A 17,403-nucleotide genomic window follows, 5' to 3' on the forward strand; every position below is an offset into this window, starting at 1 on the left:
CATACAAGTAATGCCTCTAAATCTTTAAGGCAAGCACTACAGCTGCTAGCACAAGATCATGAGTCAGATAATTCTGCTCATGGGGCTTAAGCTATCTAGAGGTGTAGGATATGACCTTACCTCTCCGTAAGAGGACACAACCCAAACCTACTTTGGATGCATCACAGTACACAATAAAATCATCTGAACCATCTGGTAGAGTTAAGACTGGGGCTGAGGTGAGTCGAGTCTTCAATTCCTGAAAACTCTTCTTGCATAAATCTGACCACTGAAACTTAACTTTTTTCTGACTCAATATGGACATGGGGTATGTAATAAAAGAAAACCTCTCAACAAACTGACGGTAATAGCCAACTAAACCCAAGAAACTCCTAATATCTGATGGAGAGATAGGTCTAGGCCAGTTTCTCACCTCTTTAATCTTTTGAGGATCAACTCTAATGATATCATCGGAAATAATATGAACAAGGAAACCTACTAATCATAGCTAGAATTTACACTTAGTAAATTTAGCAAGCAACTGTTGGGCTCTAAGAGACTAAAGCACTATGTTGAGATGGACTGCATGATCACTTTCGCTATGAGAATAAACAAGAATGTCATCAATGAAGACTATGATGAACATATCCCAGTACTGCTTGAACACTCGATTCATCAAGTCCATGAAGGCTATTGGGGCATTTGTAAAACCAAAGGACATGACTAGAAATTTAAAGTGACCATACCTAGTTCAGAAAGCTATTTTTGGAATGTCACATTCTCTAACTCTAACCTGATAGTAGCCTGATTTGAGGTCTATCTTGGAAAAGTAACTGACACCCTCAAGTTGGTCGAACAAGTCATTGATTTTAGGATGTACATATTTATTCTTGATTGTGACCTTGTTCAACTGATGGTAGTCTATGCACATTCTGAGAGAACCGTCTTTCTTACGCATGAATAGAACAAGTGTACCCCACGAAGAGGTGCTGGGTCTGATGAATCCCTTCTCTAGGAGATCCTTTAACTGCTCTTTCAGTTCTTTGAGTTCAGCTGGAGCCATTCTATATTGCAGAATAGATATAAGTTGATTATCTGGGAGAAGGTTTATTTCGCAGTCGATTTCTCTTTTGGGAGAAACTCCAGAAAGATCTTCAGAAAACATATCTGAGAATTCGTTTACTACTAGTACTGACTCAAGAGTAGAAGTTTCTGAGTTAGAGTCTTTGACTCGCACGAAATGGTAAATACGCCCCTTCGATATAATCTTTCTGGCTCTAAGGTATGAAATCAACTTACCCCTAAGAGTTGTAGTACTACCCCTCCATTCAAGGACTGGTTCATTTGAAAACTAAAAATGAACTATTCTCTTTCTATAATAAATTAAGGCATAGAATGAGTGGAGCCAATCCATGCCAAAAATAACATCAAAATTCATCATCTCTAACTCCACGAGATCAACCGAGGTAACTTTTTGAGCTATTGTGACTGGACAGTTCCTGTATACCTTCCTAGATACTATGGAAACACCTACTGGGTAGACACTGAAAAGGGCTCTGCTAGAGTTTCAAAACTAACTCGAAAATTGATAGTTATATATGGAGTTAAAAAAGAAGAGAAGCTCCAAGGTCTAAAGCATAAACACGTAAGTGAAAGACCTGCAACATACCAGTAACTACATCAGGAGAATTTTCCTGATCTTGGCGGGACTAAAAAACATTTAATATGTTCGGACGCTGACCACTGGTAGCACTGGAAGCGACACCCTACTAATTTGAGCGACAGGATAGAACTAACAACTGATAGGACTGGCCTTGTTGATGCGCATTCCTACCTTTCTGATCAACTGCCTGACACTTCCTAATCCGATGGACTGGCTTGCCATACCTAAAACACACATCACTACCCGCTCTACACTCACCCTGATGGTGTCTCCCACCCTTCTAACATAAAGAATTGGTATGAGCACTGCTAACACTACCTAGGACTTAGATCCTAGTTCCTTATCCCTATTATTATTTCTAAATTTGGTTACTAGGGCACTGTCTGAAGAAATATCTAGGGTTGAAGACCTCTGATAAAACTGAGGACGGTTACTACCTTCTGGCTTTGGCTGCTTGAAATTAAAACTACCCATCCTAGCTCTCTTATTTCCTCTCTCCCTCTTCTTAATCTTTTGCTTCTCAATCTATTGAGAATGGAGCATTATCCTAAACAAGTCCATCTCACTAATAAGCATTGCGGTCCTACACTCCTTGACCACACTATCAGGCATGCCAAACATAAACTTATTCATCTTGGACCTATTGTCAGCTACCATATGATAAACATATCTATCTAACTAAGTAAAATTGAGAGAATACTCCCTCACACTCATGCTGACTTGCCTCAAATTAATGAACTCTAACACTTTGGCTTCTCTCAACTCCAATAGAAAAAATCTGTCCAAGAAAGTCATGGAAAACTCTTCCCAATCTATAGGCCTTGCAGCAACACATCTATCAATTTTCCACTACTTAAGACAAGTATGGGCTATATCCTGTAATTAATATGTAGCCAACACGACACTCTAAATAGACGTCACCCCTATAGCATCTATTACCTTCTGAACCATATTTAGGAATTCCTGTGGATCCTCTTCAGACTTGAATCCCAAGAAAGAAGGAGGATTCATTCGTGTGAAATCTTGAATTCTAGTTACAGTAGTATTGGCCACTGGGTTGTCCGGAATAGTGACTGGTCGTTCATTTTATGTAGCTATGGAGTTTTCTAGTGTAGTGAATACAACCCTAATTTCTGCGTAAGAGACATGCTCATCCAGAGGATCTGCCTGGATGGGCTAAGAGGCTGGCTGGGTTTCTATTCTTCTTCCATTTTTCTTAGGAAGTATGTTCTATAAATGGAAGAAGAAAACGGATTAGACTGAGATTTTAACTTGAGCTCATGCTCCATCGCACGACATGAATACTTGAAAGAAGGGAAACTTCTCCTAAACGCCTTATAGCCTCTCATCCATAATTATGGCGCGCTATACACCCATGTACAAGACTCTAGTCGATGCGGCTTTCAGACTTCCTAGGTCACTTTAAAACCTTTGGCTCTGATACCAAGTTTGTAATGACATAAGACTACCCCCTAGTTATTACACGATTCTTACGATCCCGAGAGACCACAAGCTAACCCATGAGCTGGTACCTGTGTGAGCACTGAATAATATAATCATGAATGTGAAATAATAACTGAAATACCATAAGGTTTTAATACTGAAATAACTACTAAATTATGAATCAGATAATAATACTAAAATTTGAATAGTCTGAATAGCTAACTGTGGTGTTTGAAAAGCCTCTAAACTGAATACTGTGAGTTGATGGGACAGGCCCCAATTAACTCTACTAACTACTAAGATGAAGACATGAAATAAAATAGTCTATCCTCAGATGATGAGGACTCTCTACTGCTACTGTGTTGCTAAGGATTTGAGGGACTAAGTGCAACCCGGGAACTGAGCGTCAGCACCTATGATATGAGATAACATAGTGCAAAAGAAAGGTATGCGATCAGTACTTTGAATTTATTGGTATGCTAAATGAGGTAAGCTAACATGCAATGTTTCATGAATAGGAGTAATGATCTATTTGAATATACATGTAAAAATATGAAATACTGAATAGAGAACATGAAATTTGTAGATACTGAACATGGATGAAAGTTTGTAAAATACTGAAAATACATGAAAATCTGTAGACACTGAGGTTCATGACCAAGCATATAACATAAACTGGATGAAATCTGCAAACTGATGATGAAAATAACTTAAATTTGTATGCTTTGGGCAAGCAACACTAAGACTGAATAACTAAATTAGAACTGTGACTGAGACTGTATCTGAGACTGTGGAAGGTATCATCTAACCGATATTTCCTAATTTGAGCTAATCAGGGTCAAACTTGTAACCCCAATTAGAAGGGTGTTAATACCGTGCCAAGGGTACTACTAACGTTGGTTGTGTGGATCCACTAAATTGATATAATATCCAAAGGACTAAGGGTGTCAAGCCTGAACTGACGGGTGACTCCTGCGAGACAGTCAAGCCTAGTCTGATGGGTTACTACTCATATACTACGGTGGCTACTTAGTTCTAGTGTATAGGGACTGCTGCTAACGACTCTGCCTATCTGACGGGGAAACCACCATCCCTACACTCACTCGATGTGAAATCCTACTCCCAACTGAATGACACTGAAATACTACACTATTCTGAGTTTAATTGACTATTCTGATAATGCTCATGATATAATCTAAAGTTATTCTGAAGATACTGAGACAACATTAAGTAAACAGATACGGTTTCGGGTATTCAATACCCCCAGGACTCAAAATAATAGTAGTAGCATGACATTATAACATTGAAGGACATAGCATGGAGACTTTTATTAAAATAATTGCTCTTGTAGGCATTTTATTAAACACTTATAGTTCTTGGTTTAAAATAATCATAGAATTACTAAAGGACTGGCATAATTGACATAAAATTATCATGGAAAACACTAATTCATAATTTAATTCAAGAAATGATAACGCTAAAACATGAGGAATCGAATAACAACAATAACTTCATTAAAACATGGTATTAAATCAAAGTTCATGGAGATTAATGGATAAAATCATGATTTAAAATTAAATAACTTTAAAAAATCATAACTTTATAATTAAAAAGGTTACTTGGGCTCCACGGATTAAAGGAATCCATGGATGGATATCTAACATACCTGGGATGATGAATTTGAAAAGATGAATGGAGAGTTCTTAAGAAATTGCCTTAAATTTGAGAGCTAGGGTTTCTTGTTCTTGAAAGAGGAATTTTTAATTTAAGAGAAAGTTAATAATGACAAGTATTTAGGTCAATTAGGGGTTAAATTTCGTGTTTAGGGAAAGTTTAGGGCTTAGGAAAGAAACCCAAATATCCTTAGACGAATTTAAAAACACAAGCTGGAAACTGAAATTCTAATTTTTGGCTTTAGCGGGACACGCCATTATCGCTCCAAGCCACTGGAAAATAGACAACTGGGACCTGGACAAACGTTGCAATACGGTGCCATCGCGGTAGAGCTTTGGATGCCATTTTTGCCACCTCTGCGACACGCCAACATCACAGAAACCCACTGAAAATTGACAAATAGGAATTTGGCCTACTCCGCAATGTGCCATGATCGCAGATTCTCACTGGAAATTGAGAATTATTATTTGAGCTGCCTACGCGATGTGCTGAGGGTTAGAATGACGGTGTTTAACTACTGAAACTTAAAATCACCATAACTTCTTATTCGGTTATCGGATTTGGATGAATTTTCTATCTTTGGAATGCTAATTGAATTTCCTACACAATGGCAGGCTCTAAACTGAAAAATAATGAGCATTTTAGAAATTTTGTATGTGAATACTCATGCACTAGGAATTAGATTATGCTAGGAAAATACGGGGTGTTACATAAGGGTCACACACTAAACTGGCTGGAATGTCTCCATCCCTGGGTTCTATCAGTGTTGAATCCTACTCCTAACTGAGCCGACACTGAGCACTAAACTAGGCTATGCTTGACTGAATTTACACTGTCCATGTTAACTGACTGAGTACTTCTGCTCATAATTTGACTAAGACTTTTATATGACTACTGTAAACTAGGTAAATAGCTAGGTTTTGGGTATTATAACCCCCAAGACTCGATATCATTGACAAAGGACCATACCATAAATTTTAAAGCATAACAAACAGTCACAATTCAACTTTCACTCATTTAGTCATTTTATCAAACACTTGGAAGGCATAACTTTGTACGTAGGAATGATCAACATGCTAACTTATCATGACTTCAATATTTAATTCACAATTTAGGGGATTCAACATGATACTTACATCAACCAACATACACATTAGTTTATTTCACATGAAATTCTCATATTCATAACTTGACACTCAATTACAACACATACATGGACATAATATGATTTAAATCAAGCAAACTAATAACTCAAGCTTTGGAAAATTTCTTGGATTCCAAGGGGTGGAAGTGACTCAAGGATGAACACTTAACATACCCCAATTGACGAATTCTTGGAAGTTGTTGAGGGATTTCTTGAGAACTAAACTTGAAGCTTAAATGGCTAAGGTTTGTGTTCTTGAGAGGGGATGTTTTGGATTTTGAGTTAAATATGAATTTAGAGGTAAAAATGTTATTTTAGGACTCAAATCCCGTGTTAAAGTGAGGTAAAAAACTGAAATACCCTCCTGGGCTCAGGATTAAATAGGCTGAAAACGTGCCCTTTAATGCGATGATCAACGCGTCACATCACTCACCGACGCGATGGACGTTGTGCTGCATTGCTGAGGCCAACACGGTACCCGACGCGATGCGACCTAATCGTATTGGGTCACTGGTTTGGTCATCCAAATATTCTTCAAACATCGTCCGAAAAATTCAAAACTCGCCCGAAATGAACTATAGATAATCCTGACCATGAATTAACTTAGAAATTAACTTTTTGGGGTCGGGAAGGTTGGAAATCAAATCATCAAAGTTTAGAGGCCAAAAATAGAGACTAAGTCTTCAACGCTAAGCTAAATTTTTGAGGTCTTAGGCCTCTCATGTACACTTTATGAGCTGAATTAGACTAAAAAGCATATGGGGTATTACAAGGGCTAAGGGGGTTACCTGAGGCCTCGGTTAGTTTGAGATGTCAGTCATGGTCAGGGCTCCAGTTTGGGTCTTGACGCCCCCGAGACTTTCATTCGGAGTATTTATTGTTTATAGAAGCTAAAGACATTTGGAGGATAATGAGAAAACGTGTACCAAATCTTCTTAGTTATCCCACTTCCTTAACTCTCAAAATCCAAAAGGTGCCACATATTTTGAGATAAAAAGAGTATTTAATGTTCCTATATATGAGAATGTCATTGAAGAAAAATACTCCATCCCAATTGATATGACATGCGTTCTTTTATTTTCTGTGGGTCGCAAAATAAATGACACTTTTATATATTTCGTAATATTTTAAATTTAAACTTTTTATTTTACTCTTAATGAGATAATTATAGTCGCACAAATATTTTTGGTTTATTTTAGATTATAAATTTCAAAAATTTTTCTTTCGTTTCACATAAATTGGAAAATGTAAATGAGAACCAATTAGTTATGAATCGTGTACATGTATACCAAAGAGGATTGTTAGATTCAGCTGATTCTTTTCCACTAAAATATCAAAATGCATATGAATCTATTGTTCGCCCAAAAGATTTCATGGAGTTGTTCCTTTGGCTACGCTATTATCTAATCTAAAAGCGTTCATATCATGTGTCCTACAGAGGTTGGAAATAATAATTCAAAGTTGGAAATAATAATTTAAAGTTAGATTAGAAATTCTTAGTCGTTTAGGATTAAATATTATGGTATTGTTTTAACTCATGCCTAGTTAGTATTATGATTTATTTGTCCTAGTTCATATAGGAATAAATTAGTTTTTAATTCTAGTTTAATTTGTTTTCTTGTATTATATGTTGGGGTCCTCTGTCGCATAGTAAGGAAAATTGTAGTATTATTTTAGTTTACTGACTAAAATGTTTTTCCTTCAACAGAAGAAGATGTTTTCCTAAAAGATATTTCTCAAAAATAAGTTGTTTTTTTAAATAATTTTTTTTTCTATTGTTTGGTAAATAAGTAAAAATAATAAATATTACCTAAAACATATTTATATATAATCTAACAAAAAATTATAGAGGTGGGAAAGGATGGTCGCGTGGGGCCTCCATGATGGCAGGGTTGGGATGTTCAAGGGGTAGAGATTGAGAACATTGATTGACGGAAGGATACAACAAACATAGAATATCAGTTACATAAATAAAAAATGGATGGAAGGAGTACTAGCTAGAATATGTGTATAGCAAGTTTTTTCCTCCATACCAAACACACCCTACACTATATAGCATTTGAGTTTTCTTTTCTTTTTTTCATACTGACATCATATTCCTCATTTCTTCAAAAACAGACAAGACTAAAAGTCCGTCAATCTTTTTCTTCACCTTCCTCATTAGCCCTCTCACCACTACCATGAGGGTCGCACACATATACCATTTTCTATCACAAATAATTAACATCCTACCAAGAAAGTCGTGAAGTACATTGATTGGATAGAAAAATTTATGTTAGTTAGTGGCACAATCATAATTTTAGTTAAGAAGACTCAAAAAATGAAAAGATAAATACACAAAGAAATAAATGAAAATGAGACATTTATTATATATACATACAAAATAATTTTAATCTTTAATCATATAATCTAATTCTTTTTACCTTAAGAGGTTCAAATAAGCCCGTTAATTTGCACCCGTGTGACTCTGCCCTTAATACAAGTGATATCTACTTGTTGAGGATAAACTTTAGCCTAGTTATATCACTTCTGATATTATTATACTTATATCTATTCTTATGCATTTAACTTAAGGGGCTAATAGAACCTTTGCAAAGTTTAGGTGTGTAATTGAAAATTTGACGATTATTTAAGAGGGTCTTTATGCCTTTGCCTTTATTATTTTTTTATAAACTAAGGTGTTAATGAAGTCCTTACGCTACCTACTTTCGTGAATATTGTAGTTATTATTAGCAAAATATAGGTGTTATAATAGATCAGTTGAACATTAACATCAAAAGTCATATTCATATTCAAAGGAGGAAACATAAATTGGACAATAGATTATTCATATTAATCTGTCGTTCAAGATATCATTAATATCAAATCATAGATGATGTTGTGGAAACATAAATTGGACAATATATTATTCATATTAATCTGTCGTTCTAGATATCATTAATCTCAAATCATAGATGATGTTGTGGAAACATAAATTGGACAATAGAATATTCATATTAATCTGTCGTTCTAGATGTCATTAATGTCAAATCGTAGATGATGTCGTGGAAACATAAATTGGACAATATATTTTTCATATTAATCTGTCGTTCTAGATATTATTAATATCAAATTATTAATATCAAAAATCATAGTTTTGTTTTTCAACTCATGCACAGCTGAACGAAAAGTCAATCTTATGAGATTATTGTGTTCTGGTTTACTGTTATTCTGAAAATGTCTCATACTTGATTGAAATGTCGCTATTGAAAGACAACAGAGGTTGGCGGAGGACAAGAAGGAGTTGCTCAAATTCGGATCGTAAGAACTCCTCACTACCAGCTGTATTGTTTCAATGAATGTAACAGATTATACTCCCTTTGTCCCAAATTAGTTGGTTATCTTACAAAAAATAGTTATCTCATATTAGTTGGCCATCTTACTAAATCAAGAAAGCATCAATTAAATTTTTTTCATTTTATCCTTGCAATTAATTGTTTCTGAATGTCTTCAAACTTGGTTGTAAAATTTCCAAGAAGTGATATCATATAATAAAATTTTATTAACAATCAATACAACCATTGTATTTTAACTAACAAAGCACTTCAGTACAACATACTGATCACATTGCTTGATCAGGAGAATTAGCTGTCCATTAGGAGGATTCCTATGTAACATCTTTGCTTGATCTATTGTATTTCATGTTACTGTTAACCAGTTGCCCAGCTGAGGTAGCTGACATAAGGGATAGCTCACCGGCGAGTACCGAACCTGCTACTATTGTGGCCAAGAGCCTTGCGTTTGACCCTGGAGCCTCTCTGTTGGCACCTATCACTCCTAATAAGTTCAAGCAAGCTGATTGAGATGAAAGTTGAGTTCCTCCTCCTACAGTACCCACCTGAAAAATCATAATAACATGCATAATAAGTGCAATTAAGATATACAGCCTTCCAGAAACACATTTTAGTGGTAACAACAACAATAGCAACAAAAACGACATACCTTGTGTGAGGGTAGAGTGTGCACAAACTTTACTGTACCTTGGGAGTAGAGAGGTTGTTTCCGAGAGACCCTCGGCTCAAGAGAAAAGCATTTTAAAGCGGTTTGGAAAAAGAAATAATGGACGTGGGAAATCATGACAAAATACAATAGAAAGCATGACAAATCATTTTGGGTAAAAAAAAAGAAGGAACAAGAGTATTTTTTTAGTTTACTTTTTAGCAGTAGTCTCATTAAATGGACTTGGAGCAGTACAGTCAGTGTGGACTAATATAACTGAGTGTAACTTACTTGGGATGGGATTCATATTTGTTGTTTCAAAGCCCATTAAATTATTTCATGAGAATCGTCACATGTAAAAGTTTAAGATGGTGTAATAAGAATATAGCAATAACTGAATACGTATGACTGTTCTATGTTTAGGGGATACCTTAATTGAAGGCATGGTGACAGAAATATGGAGGTCCTTGCTATCATTTACATCCTCCATCCTAATGTTGGAGCGAGAGCTCTCAAAATTTTGAGACGGGTCATGGCCGGTGGCTATAGATACAATTGAGACAATATTGCTGGCATGGGCACTGAAGCCACCAAGTACACCATCCATGGCGGAGCAAGTACGGTTTTTAAGCATGTTCAGCTCAACTAGAGCAGCAACCTCGATTTTCAAAACATTTTTCACCACCTCTTCCTTGATGATTGCCTCACAAACTACCGACTTTCCTCTCCCCTCAATCTAATTAACTGCTGCTGGTTTCTTGTCAGAACAATAGTTCCCTATCATAATTTTTGGCTTAATATTAATATATGTGTGCGTGTGTATCTATATAACTCGCTGCTGAAATAGTGCATCTGTCCCAGTTTATAACAACATGATCCAGTAGGTGGTTAAGTATGAGGAGAACAAAAAATGTTAATGCAATAATTAAAAAAAGGGGGGGGGGGGGGGGGGGGGGGGGGTAGGAGGAATTATGCCAATGATATCTTTGCCGGGAAAGTCAGTTTGAAGGTAATCAAGAACATTTTGTACACCTTTGGAAACCATGTTCATTCCCATTGCGTCACTAGTACTACAGCTAAACCTCATGTATAGATTTTCCAGCTATTGCACATTGAATGTTCTGTAATCTGACAAATCTGCTCGATCTGCAATGTCCACATCAAAAATAAAATTATATAACGGGTAAGCATAATTTTCTATGGCATGCTGATTACTAAATGTGTCAGGATTTATCGAGTAAATTAATGGAAATGTCAGATATTGAGGAAACCGACAAATTTAATAAAATTATGATGACCGTGATGGAAGTTCTTGAAAGTGAAAAATAGAACTTGAAGGAAGAACAAGAATACTCACTTGTTGAAAACATCAGATAGAGTCTCAAAATTCATCGGATCCTCAATGAAAAACTTCAACTCTGCAGCTGTCGTGGCATTGACAAACCTAAAACTACAGGAGCTCTGGTTATCCCATCTCCTAACAAAACACTCGTGGCGCCACCGGAAGAATAACGTTCGCAGCGGTGGTCCAGCTATACCTACTGGAATTTGGACATACCCAATGTGCATCTCATAACACTGTCCTAGAATTGATTCATAATCAAATCCATCAAATGACAACCCTATTAACGACTTTCCTGTCGTTCTCTGTAATGCCTCTTTACTAATTACTGCAGCTCTTTTACATCGCCCAACGTAATTTCCAATAAAGACGATGGTGTTTTCTTTTCCACCAACGACTTTATAATCCTCTCATCTTCTGCTAACTCCATTTGCTTAATTATCTGCACAATTGATTATATTCACTGTATGGAAAAATGAAGTTACAGATTTCGTTGACATACTTTGTCCTTGGCGGAACAACATTTTTTTGCTTTATTTGAGATGATACACTGAACATGCTCAACTCCAAAGAATCCCAACAAATAAGTAAAAGAAGCAATCAAAGAATGTTGTCCATCAAGAAGAACGTAAATCACCGAGAAAAACATGATGAAGAATAAATAATTTGTAAGGTATAAAAGTAATGGATGTTTGATGGACAAATCTTTATTATCGGGTTTGTCGGAAACAATGTTAGGGTTAAGGGGTTTTATACGTCTCTGGTGAAGGTCCATCGGACAATTTTTCTGGTGCCGGAGTTTTGCAGATGGAAAAGAAGGGAAAAGTTGTGAGAGAGATGGTGTTGTCGTGAGTGGAAAAGTGAGTGTTTGAAATGTATTTATAGGTAAACATAGGTAGGCACACTTGACTTTTTTACTAAATTTTGGTGAAATTATAATAATATTACAACTAAAAACATTACAAATGAAGAAAATAAAAAAATATCTTCTTCTTCGATTGAGGTGCGATATCTCGCTTTCTTTTAAGGAGATTCAATTCCATTGCAACAAATATTTTCACCGATCCAACAGTAATCTTCTTGACTTGTCCCTTCCAGGATACAACAATCTTCTCACAAAGAACAACCATGGATAAGAGTTGATTTCAAAGCTCCACAAAAAAAACGTATCCCTTCAACTAATCAACTCTCTTTTTTACTAACTTTTGTAAACTCTATATGATTTTATACTTGTAAAAATATGCAAGAACACCTCTATTTATAGGAGAGGAAGTCTTCTATGCAATGAAAAAAAATGAATGAGGGATAGTAAAGATGGAATATCAATGACCTTTAGGTTACAAGAGTTAAAACACATAAAGAATAAGATAATAGAGGAATAAAGAGTGAAAAGTTACATATATCTCAATGAAACTGGTGGCAAAATTCAACCACCATTAATCAAGAATCAAAATTGGAACTGAAACATATGGAGTAATGGGTATATAGTGCCTATTAAACGGATGGAGTAATGCACAAAAAAACCTGTAACTTCCAACAGCAAAGTGCTTGTAGAGAACAATATAATACAATCCATAACTAGGCCACTTTAATGCCTAAAAACAACTCCTCCAATGTTAAAAAAACAAATGAGGAAGTAATGCATCAATAATCCACGTTTCGTACATATTATGGCTACTTATTATTGTGGAAATGAGACAATAAAATAATATTAAAATATCTCAAAATTAACAATCTCCAACTCATTTTAATATTAACAAGAGAGATTACTTGCTGAAGAAAGACTACCATGCATAATAAAGGTGTGCTTTGCATTAAACCTCCACTTAGTAAAATAGTAAGTTTTACTCCAGAGTCGTAGTGGTCTCAGACTTGAACTATGACTGCTTAAGGAAAATAAAAAGTTATTGCTTACACATAATAGTCAAGGTGCTGACATGAACTTTATAGCCAGCACATTACGGCCTTGAGTTATCCCGGTTTCATGAATGTTTTTGAGAATGAGCCTAATTCTCATAGGAAGCGACTTACCTTCACACTCACATAGGTAAAATCTGTCAAAAGTGCTCCTTTAATTTTAACACCCTACTTATACGAGCTACAGATTTTTATTAAGAGTTTTTGAAACTCAAACTCATATTTATTACAGGTAAATGCACTCAGACCATAGGGAGGGATTAAAGAAAATATTGCATTTTTTCTCAATAATTCATCACGTGATTTATTTTTTCCATTGAACCTGATTGTAGGATCTCTAGTCCTCAAGTTAGGTTTCCTCACATATGACTCAAAAATTTATAAGCTTCAATCTCACCCCCACTACAAGAAATCAGGTTTTTAGTGACAAAAAAACTCACCGCAAAAGAACCAAAAGTTGCCACTAATTATTTTTAATGGCAACATAAGGGTCGTAGCATTTACTTCCTCAACTTAAAGTTTTTTGTGATGACATATATAAGTCATCACAAAACATACATTCTGTGGCGACAAAAATTGCCACAAAAAAGCAAGCAAACACACCACAAAACAAAGTTCAAAAAAATAATTTTAGAATAGTCGCCATTGAAGATGACGCTTTAGCTGCAACCATTGTCGCCACTAATACACATTTTTTGTGGCGACTATGGGTCGCCACTAATACTCACTTGTTGTGGCGATTATGGTTCGCCACTAATACTCGCTTTTTGTGGTGACTATGTGTCGCCACTAATACTCGCTTTTTGTGGCGACTATGGAACGCCATTAATACTTACTTTTTTCCCCAAAAAAATATAAATTATATATTATCTGCTTCGTTGCCAATAATGCAACTATAATACTTAAAAGGTACAAAGATGATATTAAAATATATTTCTCCACAAGAGAATTATATAGTTTTTAATTGGTAACAAATCAATGTGATATACATATGAGAAAGAAAATCACAAAATATCTTAAAACTTCTCATGGCTAACAATTTCCATCATGAAATTACCTGACCCTGAAATAAAAAGTAAAGTAAAGTTTCAATTCTAACTTGTTAAAATGCAAGAAATGATTTGAGAAATCTTAATGTTGTTTTCACAACAATATCTTTGAATTAAAATATTACGGAATACATTAAAGATTTCAGAATGCACAAACTAGTTTTTCCTCTGTGGTAATCTCCCTCAATACTCATCCTACAAATGGGATAAAAATATACTTACCAGACTGGCTCTTCCAAAATGATAAGACTTTTAATTCCTCCAATGATGAATTAGATTAAGAAAGTTTAGGAACTTTGACTCAATAAAAATTCTGCCCTTTTCTGTTTTTCAAGAAATGAACTTCCTTTTTAACTACTCTTAGTTAAATCAAAATAGACTAAAAGGACAATGAAACTAACAGAAAGATCTGGCCAATAAAAAAGAAAAATCTCAATTCAGCTAACACCACCAAACTTATTCATACTAGGCATATCAATTCCTAACACATTTTTTCTTAAGGATTTACTTATGAATTATCTAAGACACTAATGAGATCATTTACTTAAATTTCACTTCATTTTATCCATTATGTGGTCCTAAAACTCTGTTAACTCTCAAAATTTTTAAATAAATTTGTCAGAGTTTTCTTTGTAAATAGGCCTATCAAAAACCTGTCAGCTAACCAGAATACATATAAATACGCTTCACAGAGCGTTACAACAAATATGTTACTCAACTGATAATATACGAGGCTCCACGTAACCACTATTGCGTACTTAAAAAAAAGACTAAGAGTCTTCCTTAGCTTAAACACTAAATTTAAGATACCCAATGGACCATTAACATATAATTACAATAACAACATCAAAAAGTCTAGAATTTCATAAATGAACTCTCAGTTTAACCATAGATCTATATATCGTACAGACGGCTGTCAAGACCAAGAATAGAAAAAAAATTAGGGTAAAACATTTATTGTACGTTCAAAGCTTTGAACAAGTGCAAACCTTCACAACTTCAAATGGCTTACCCCGTGCTGATTTTTAAACTATCAAATATCTCTGTTCCTCCTTCGACTTCCTAAATATTTTCAAATGAATTAAAGAAATTATAGGTGAAATCTAAAAGAAAATTCACATTTCAAGTGACTATTAATTGATCATTGGGTGATGAAGTCCTAATTGTCTTGTAAGAGCTTCATTAATATCTAAAGATTAAAAAGTGATCCAATTACTATGATTTGGGGTAGATTTGCATAATAACATGATACTACTACACAACTTTGGTGCATGAGTTCTACGCAAACAATGTTGTCATATTCGACATCTAGTGCAAGAAGGGGCAAAAAGTGCCAGAGATTTCAAACTTTATCAAAGTTTTTATTGATAGAGTATTAGTAGATATTTCTAATGTAATCAACCATTTAATATATGGGTCTGATTATTTTCCACCTACCAGCATTATGCATTTTAACCATACACTATATTTAAAATTAAATCATATAAGAAGCATGATATTGAGAAGTCTAAAAATTAAACCATGTTTTAATTAAATATGCATGAGGGAATGACTCATATGCTTGGGTCTATTAGTCAAGCAGTGGAAAGGATACCTTCAAAAGTGTTAGGAGATGCGACAAGTAGAGACCACTTGCACAAAGAAATTATCCCAACCAGTAGCACGAAAAATCTCTTCACAAGTAATCAAACCAGTAGCATCTTCAATTTGATAACATAAGCATAATTATTAAATTAATTCACTAACATCTTTAATTGATTGACAAGAACACAACGATGGTCAAATTAGTCCCTAATTCAAAGACAAGGTTGATAAAAATTGAGGCTTTAACATATGATAGTCCAAGCACACTAATGAACGCAAATCACAAGAAATCATACAAAAATCTTAACCGAATTACATTAATTTTCGATTTAAGAATCTGTCAAAGGGGAAAAGAGAGTAGAAGGGAATCGTAATTGCACATAAAAATAAATACGAAGTCAAACCTGGGATGGGTTCAAAAGAACCCATCATTTTTGGTGAACTTTGGAGGTGGGATGACTTGGCTTTTCCCTTAGACGGCAATGGAAATTATGGACTGGTGGTGCTGGTTTACTTTGACCGGTGGCTTATGGGCGTTGGTGGCTGAGATTGTTGGCTGGTTTCTCCAGTTGAAATCGCGGCTCGCAATGAAGGTGATGGGGTCTTCTTCAATGGCTGATGGTGAAGACGGAAAAGAGAACGGAGGGAGGAGAGATGCCTAGTCGCAAGGGGGTAGTTGCTGTTGGCGGTGACAGAGGCTGGCAGCGGTGATGGTGATGATGGAGTTGCAGCGGCATGGACTGAAAGGCTCCCTTGACTGTGACGGAGAGAGATAAGGCGGAGGAGGTCGTCGTTAGGGTGAAGAATACTGCAACACTAGTTGTTTTGTTAGCCGGAGTGGTGAACGGTGGTGGAGCGATGATGGTTTTTGTTGGTTTAGAGAGAGAGAAGATAGAGAGAGGGAAGAGAGAAAAATTATGCGGCTGATTTTCTTTTGGCATTTAGGGATTAGGTTTATTTTGATAGATGGTGGATTTGATCTCAACCATTGATCGGATGAGATTAATGGTTGTGATTAAAATCAAGAAGGGGATAAAATTATTTTAAAATTAAAAATAGACTAGAATTGAAATAAATTGAGTATAAGGACGAATAGAATTTAAATAAACTAGAGATAATTGAATTGACTTAGGTTGCTATTGTAATAATGATGAAAAAATAATGAGACATTGATGTAAAATTAATGTTACGTAAAATAACAACAACAACAACAACAACAACAATAATAATAACATTTAATCCAAAAATCTGTTTGATGCAAGAAAAGTGTGTAAAAATACTAACATTTAAAAAATTAATAATTTTGTTAAAATAGCAGCCTAAATGTAGTATCGGGAGGTCAAAATTTGGTGTCAACAACATGTGGGAAAAAATAATTTAATAAATATTAAAAAAATATGTAATAACAATAATTTGTTTATTTTAAAAATAATGAATGTGACACGTCATTGTTTATTTTATATCAAAATAATACATAAAATATATCAATATTCAAAATTAATAATTTTGGTAAAATAACAGCCTAAAAGGATCATCGAGAGGTCAAAATTGGGTGTCAACATATCTTACACTCTCACACACAAATTTGTGGAACTATATATATATTCAGTCAGATCCCTTTATAATGTCA

The 17,403-nt window shown here is 35.0% G+C and overlaps 1 pseudogene; it reads right to left on the reverse strand.

The window, feature by feature from the left end:
• Window positions 1-9,410: 9,410 nt before the first annotated feature.
• On the reverse strand, window positions 9,411-16,719 carry LOC124890243 (annotated as a pseudogene).
• Window positions 16,720-17,403: the final 684 nt, after the last annotated feature.

The sequence above is a fragment of the Capsicum annuum genome, unplaced genomic scaffold, assembly GCF_002878395.1.
Source record: "Capsicum annuum cultivar UCD-10X-F1 unplaced genomic scaffold, UCD10Xv1.1 ctg1489, whole genome shotgun sequence".
NCBI classification, from domain to species: Eukaryota; Viridiplantae; Streptophyta; class Magnoliopsida; order Solanales; family Solanaceae; genus Capsicum; species Capsicum annuum.